The 7,088-nt window shown below is 44.3% G+C and overlaps 1 long non-coding RNA gene across 1 annotated transcript; it reads left to right on the top strand.

Moving 5' to 3' along the window:
• Positions 1 to 580: 580 nt before the first annotated feature.
• LOC142837735 (uncharacterized) lies at positions 581 to 1,949 on the top strand. The gene is made up of 2 exons (XR_012908334.1): positions 581 to 686; positions 1,843 to 1,949. It is a non-coding gene; the product is annotated as an uncharacterized LOC142837735 (long non-coding RNA).
• Positions 1,950 to 7,088: the final 5,139 nt, after the last annotated feature.

The raw sequence follows: 7,088 nt of genomic DNA, 5'->3' as shown, positions 1-7,088 counted from the left end.
CTGTGATGAGCAGAATGACCCGGCTATCCCTGTGCATCCACCCTGCAGTCTGTGACATTTCTCCTCTCAGACCCTGGCAGGGGCATCCAGCATCTTGAAGTTCTTCTCTGAGGAGTTCATTGGTCAGCACTTCCAGGAGGTGGGGTTAGAGGAAGGCGATCCTCAGCCTGGAGACCTCTTCCTGTTTGAATTTCAGTTTCCTGTGCCGGTGCCCTTTGTGGCCCACGTGGGTGTTTACTGCGGCCAGGGAGAGATCATACACTTTGAGTGTGAGTGGAAACAAATGTGACCAGTCACATGGGTGCTGCAATGGGGTGAAAACTGGGATGGAAGTATGGATCTCTGAAAGGGGGAGGGGCAGCCCTGGTGTGGGACTTCAGTTTGAGGAAATGCTGACTCTGATTTGCACTGGGCTTGCTATCTCCACAGGCACAATATCCATCGAAGGTTTAGATAGTATACGACAAAAGCTTCAGGGTTACTTGGAAGGTGTGGTGTACAAACAGGGCCTCCTTGCGATGAAACACTCCCGAAAGCTCTTGCGTGTACTTCGCAAACGCGGTGGCGTTGACCCTAAGGTGCTGGAGAGACGTGTACGAGAAGCGATGAACAGCATCCCTCCTCGCTATCATCTTATTGAGAACAACTGCGTGCACTTTGCCCTGAAGCTGCTGGGCATGAACTTAGTAAGCTCCTCCCCTCTAGCTGCACAAATCCAATCCCAGCCCCAAGTTTGCTAACAAATGCATTTAGACAACCTGCTCCTGCAAAATACACACACACACACACACACACACACACTCTAAATTAAAGGTCTTCACTCTGACATCCAAAACACCCCAGAAACAAATCAGTGTGCCTACTTGTTGAAGTTACACACTATGAAACCCCTTTAACCCTTTGCCAGGCTGGCCTCAAGCCCCAGTTCTTGGATCCTGACCAGACCTTTTTACTGAATACTACTAATCTCCTGCCCTGGTGCTGGCCCAACCTCTCATTCTTCTTCCTTCAGTAGAACTTTCTGGAAGGACACACCAAAACCAAGTTCTCAGTACAAAGAAGAATTACCCCAGAGGGACAAATACAGGGAATAGGAGACAAGGGAGAGGGGAGAAAGGGGCAAAGGAGAAGGGGAAGATATATTTCCCCAAAGGAACAAAGGACTGCCTTTGGATAAAGGGAAGGCAGATGTGGCCCATAGGCAAATGGCAGCTTATGAAGGGAAAAGGGTAAGCCCTTGTTAGGATGAGTTGGCTTACTTTGATTGGGTATGCTAATTAGGGCACACAAAAGGGGCCTTTTATTGAAGAATATTTTGAAACTGGACCTTGGTGGTCAGGAGGAGGAAGTGGCCAAATAAGAGAATAGACCTTGGTGGCCGATTTAATGTAACAGTTTAGCTAGACAGAGGAATTGGAAGAGGACAAGATTGGCCAGAGCCGTGTTTGCCTGCTCAGGCCTACTGGAGCCCTTCTCTTTCTATCGACCAAATCCACCTTTCTGAGCTCCACCCATTTCCATCCAGCCCACCAATTCTGATCTTGGAGTTTTGAGGGTTCCAGTTACATAAATCAAGACAGCCCTTGGGAAGTCTTCCAGTCTCCAAGCCTTACCAGGGGTTCCAACCACTCAGCTCCAGGCCCAAAACTCTAGCCCAAAGAGATGTAACCCATACATCAGCCTAGCTTAGGGCTTTCTCTCCATCCAGACCTGTTCTTTCCTTGCTTCCTTCTCTCCCTCCGTTGGGTCTTGGGAACTACGCTCCAGGAATCACAAAGTCCCTGAGACCTGGCAATTACACCAGACCCTAACTCAGTCTGTAACTTCTCCCTTCCCTCCTAGAAATAAATGGACAAGGACTCAACTATGGATTAACGTGACCGTGGGCCCTACTGAGCGGGCCAGAAGAGGCTTCAGAAAGAATCATTAAAGTATTTTCTAAAACCTAATTAGGACTTTAGCTGTTCTCTCTACTTCTTGTGGATCTGCTCTGCTCCTAGAATGCCCCTGTGCTTGCTTCCTGGGTCTGCCCTTAAATCCACTCCTTCCAGGAAACTGCTAAGTTTCTCACATAGTGGGCAGGTTGCCCCCAGAGGGACTTGGACTGTGTGAAAATGGAGATTGAAAAGGTACCATCCCTAATTCTCCAAGGCGTGGGTGGGCAGACCCTTGGAGGTCAGGTGATCAGGGTTGGTGGCAGGAGGTCCTCATCCCTCCCAAGGCTGTACTGTCATCAGTCCAGCAGCCTAGCTCACTGTCAGACCTGTAAGTGACTATAGTTGCTTTAAGTGTGGAGATGTGAGTGTCAGGGGTTCTTGAGGGATTAGGGCGGGGCAGGCGCTGTTCCCCCTCCCCAAGTTTGCTCACCACGACCTCTGGGGATGGGGAGAGGGGGGCTCCTGAGGTGCTTACCTGGGTTCCTGCAACCTGGGAACCTCTCCTTAAGCAAACAGGGGACTCCAGGCTGGTGGGTGAGGGGCCCACCAGGTGGAGTTCTCAAGGAACAACAAACAAACAATACAAAACAAAACCCAAACCCAACACACCTTAGAGGAATGGTCTGAGGTCCTGAAGTGGAGTTTGAGTCCTGGCAACTGCAGGAAGCCTGCTGGGGCTGTAGACAGAGAAACTGGCTCCTCCTACAAATTCATCCCCCCCATCTCCTACCTCATTCTCCCCCTCTTCCCCACTCCACCCCTCACTGTGCTGTGATTCAGTCCTGCTTGTCTAAAGTCTCTCTAGTGGCTGGATCCTCTACTTCTTTGATCTTTCGGCGTTTACCCCATTTTGACTCTGGGTTTTTATTATGAAGACCAATTGAAATTCGGGCCACGATCTCCTCTTACAGAAATATAATGATCCAGTTACAGACACAGGGACTTTGTCATGGTCTTACCACTATTCTTCAGCATGTGTCAAATTAGCGTGTCTTCTGGTTGCAGTGTTACACAAACAAGCACATCTCTCTCATTAGTGTGTAAATTTACTTTAGTCCTGACTGGTAAAATTATGTGTGACAAATAACTGGTTTTGTTATCTGCTTCTTAACTTTACACGTATCTGTGAGTATATGTGCGTATGCGTATGAAGTGTATGTGCGTATGCGTGTGAAGTATATGTGTGTATGCGTGTGAAGTGTATGTGTGTATGCGTGTGAAGTGTATGTGCGTATGTGTGTGAAGTATATGTGTGTATGCGTGTGAAGTGTATGTGTGTATGCATGTGAAGTGTATGTGTATGCGTGTGAAGTGTATGTGTATGCGTGTGAAGTGTATGTGTATGCATGTGAAGTGTATGTGTATGCATGTGAAGTGTATGTGTATGCGTGTGACGTGTATGTGTGTGCTGTATGTGCACATGTATGTGCGGGTGGGCATGCTACAAAACTACAGAGAGATATCCTCCTTTGTCATGCTCTGTCTTGTTCTTTGATGCAGGGTCTCTCACTGAACTGAGCTCACAGATTTCCTCTAGGCTGGCACCCAGCCATGCTCAGAGATTCTGCTCTCTCCATGTCCTCTCAGTGCTGGGTTAGAGGGGTGAACAGGACCATGTCTGACATTTATATGGGTGCTGGGATCTGAACTCTAGTCTTCTGTGCCAGCACTCCTAATTGCTGAGTCTTCTCTCCAGCCCCAAGGAATTTCTTTTGGATTGATTGCCAGTCAATGCTTGATGTGTGTGCCTGCTTTAGATCCCTGCAGACAGAGTCATGTAAAAGTTTCTCAGGTGCAAAGCTGTGCTCAGTAGAAATGCTAAGATGTCCTGACCCACACTAGGGAGACGGGGACATAAGGGCTTTCTTTCCTATCGCTTTGATCAAACATCTGACAAAAGCAATTTAAGCAGGGGGTTATTTTAACTCATAGGCTGAGGATATGTGTTGGGGAGATGTGATGGCAAGGGTTTGAGGCTGGACATAGGGCAACCTCAGTCATGAAGCCAAGAAGATGAACGAATACTGAACCCTGTATGGGTTGAGCAATGGCCTTAACAATAGAGAAACTGCAGGCCTTAGGACAGCTGGTACAGGAGCAGTTAAATAAAAATGGAAGTTTTTGTCCTACCTGGTCCCACAGTCATTCAGTCCCAAATAAATAAATAGAGGTTTATATTAATTATAAACTTGTTAGCATATTGCTCAACTTTATTACTAACTAGTTCTTAGAACATAAATTAAACCATAATTCTTGTCTATGTTTAGCCATGTGGCTTGGTACCTAGTCTGAGAAAGCATTCTCATCTTGCTTTCTCTGTGTCTGGGTGGCAACTGACTCTCTGCCTTTTCTCTTCCCAGAATTCTTCTAGTCTGGTCACCCCACCTATACCTCTTCCTGCCTGTCTATTGACCAATCAGCATTTAATTAAACCAATATGAGTGACAAATTTGTGTACAGAGCATTCTCCCACAGCAGTTAAACACTCAGCAACCTGAAGAATTCCCTGTGGGGATTTCCTGTATTTGTTATTAAAAAGAAATCTGGAAAATGGAGAACGGTAACAGATCCAGGAGCTGTTAATGTGATTCAGCCAATGGGCCCTGTACAGTCTGGCATTCCTTTGCTTTCTCTATTACTCTATTACTATTATGGGCTCATAGTTATTGATTTAAATGATTGTTTCTTCATTATACTTTTAGAAGAAAAAGACAGAGAAAAATTTGTCTTCACAGCGCCTACATAGAATAATTAATAGTGTGGCCCCTAAGAGTCCAGCTCTTAAAAAGCCCCTCTCAGGGTTTAATCAAGGACACCATAATAAGTAAAGGGGGCTAAAGTCTGGGGGCTAAGAAATCTACTCACAACAGGCTCCATCTATCTATGTTTCTTTATTCCTGTTTTCTCTCTTTTTCATTTTCTCCCTTGCTCTACCCATTACAAAGTTTCCCAGTCATACATACCCTCAAAACCAGCAATTCCCCATCCCTTGCTGGTTCCAGAGCTGGGATTCTTTTGCCCCATAAAAATCAGATAAGAGAATCCAAGAACACATCCGAAAAATTATCCATTATGATCAAGTAGGCTTCATTCCTGAGATGCAGGGCTGGTTCAACATACGAAAATCTATCAATGTAATCCATCATATAAATAAACTGAAAGAAAAAAACCATATGATAATTTCATTAGATGCTGAAAAAGCATTTGACAAAATTCAACACCCATTTATGTTAAAAGTCTTGGAGAGATTAGGGATACAAGGGCCATACCTAAATATAATAAAAGCTATATACAGCAAGCCGACAGCTAACATCAAATTAAATGGAGAGAAACTCAAAGCCATCCCGCTTAACTCAGGAACACGACAAGGCTGCCCACTTTCGCCATACCTCTTCAATATAGTGCTGGAAGTTCTAGCAATAGCAATAAGACAGCATAATGGGATCAAGGGGATTCGAATTGGAAATGAAGAAGTTAAACTTTCGTTATTCGCAGATGATATGATAGTGTACATAAGCGACCCCCAAAATTCCACCAAAGAACTTTTACAGCTGATAAACAGCTTTAGTAATGTGGCAGGATACAAGATCAACTCCAAAAAATCAGTCGCCTTCCTATACTCAAAGGATATGGAAGCAGAGAGGGAAATCAGAGAAGCTTCTCCATTCACGATAGCCACAAACAGCATAAAATATCTTGGGGTAAATCTAACCAAGGAAGTGAAAGATCTATTTGACAAGAACTTTAAGGCATTGAAGAAAGAAATTGAAGAGGATACCAAAAAATGGATGGACATCCCTTGCTCTTGGATTGGGAGGATCAACATAGTAAAAATGGCAATTCTACCAAAGGCAATTTATAGATTCAATGCAATCCCCATCAAGATCCCATCAAAATTCTTCACAGATCTGGAGAGGACAATAATCAACTTTATATGGAAAAACAAAAAACCCAGGATAGCCAAAACAATCCTATACAATAAAGGATCTTCTGGAGGCATTACCATCCCTGACTTCAAACTCTATTACAGAGCTACAGTAATGAAAACAGGGTGGTACTGGCATAAAAACAGAGAAGTCGACCAATGGAATCGTATAGAAGACCCGGACTTTATCCCACAAACCTATGAACACCTCATTTTCGATAAAGGAGCTAAAAGTTTACATTGGAAGAAAGAAAGCATCTTCAACAAATGGTGCTGGCACAACTGGATGTCAACCTGTAGAAGAATGAAAATAGACCCATATCTATCACCGTGCACAAAACTCAAGTCCAAATGGATTAAAGACCTCAATATCAGCCCGAAAACACTGAACCTGATAGAAGAGAAAGTGGGCAATACCCTACAACAGATGGGCACAGGCGATCGCTTCTTAGGTATAACCCCAGAAGCACAGACATTAAGGGCAACATTGAATAAATGGGACCTACTAAAACTGAGAAGCTTCTGTAAAGCAAAGGACACTGTCACTAAGACACAAAGGCAACCTACTGACTGGGAGAAGATCTTCACCAACCCCGCATCAGACAAAGGTCTGATCTCCAAAATATATAGAGAACTCAAGAAACTAGACTTTAAAATGCTAATTAACCCAATTAAAAAATGGGGCGCTGAACTGAACAGAGAATTCTCAACAGAAGAAGTTCAAATGACCAAAAGACACTTAAGGTCATGCTCAACCTCCTTAGCGATCAGGGAAATGCAAATCAAAACAACTTTGAGATATCATCTTACACCTGTAAGATTGGCTAAAGTCAAAAACACCAAGGATAGCCTTTGCTGGAGAGGCTGTGGAGGAAGGGGTACCCTCATCCATTGCTGGTGGGAATGCAATCTTGTGCAACCACTGTGGAAGTCAGTGTTTCGGTTTCTCCGGAAATTCGGGATCAACCTACCCCTTGACCCAGCAATACCACTCTTGGGAATTTACCCAAGAGATGCTCTATCACATGTCAAAAGCATTTGTTCAACTATGTTCATAGCAGTATTATTTGTAATAGCCAGAACCTGGAAACAACCTAGATGCCCTTCAATGGAAGAATGGATGAAGAAAGTATGGAATATATACACACTAGAGTACTACGCTGCGGTAAAAAACAATGACTTCTCGAATTTTGCATGCAAATGGATGGAAATAGAAAACACTATCC

This window comes from Microtus pennsylvanicus, chromosome 18, assembly GCF_037038515.1.
Source record: "Microtus pennsylvanicus isolate mMicPen1 chromosome 18, mMicPen1.hap1, whole genome shotgun sequence".
Taxonomy (NCBI): Eukaryota; Metazoa; Chordata; class Mammalia; order Rodentia; family Cricetidae; genus Microtus; species Microtus pennsylvanicus.
This window is presented reverse-complemented; position numbering and strand designations above follow the sequence as displayed.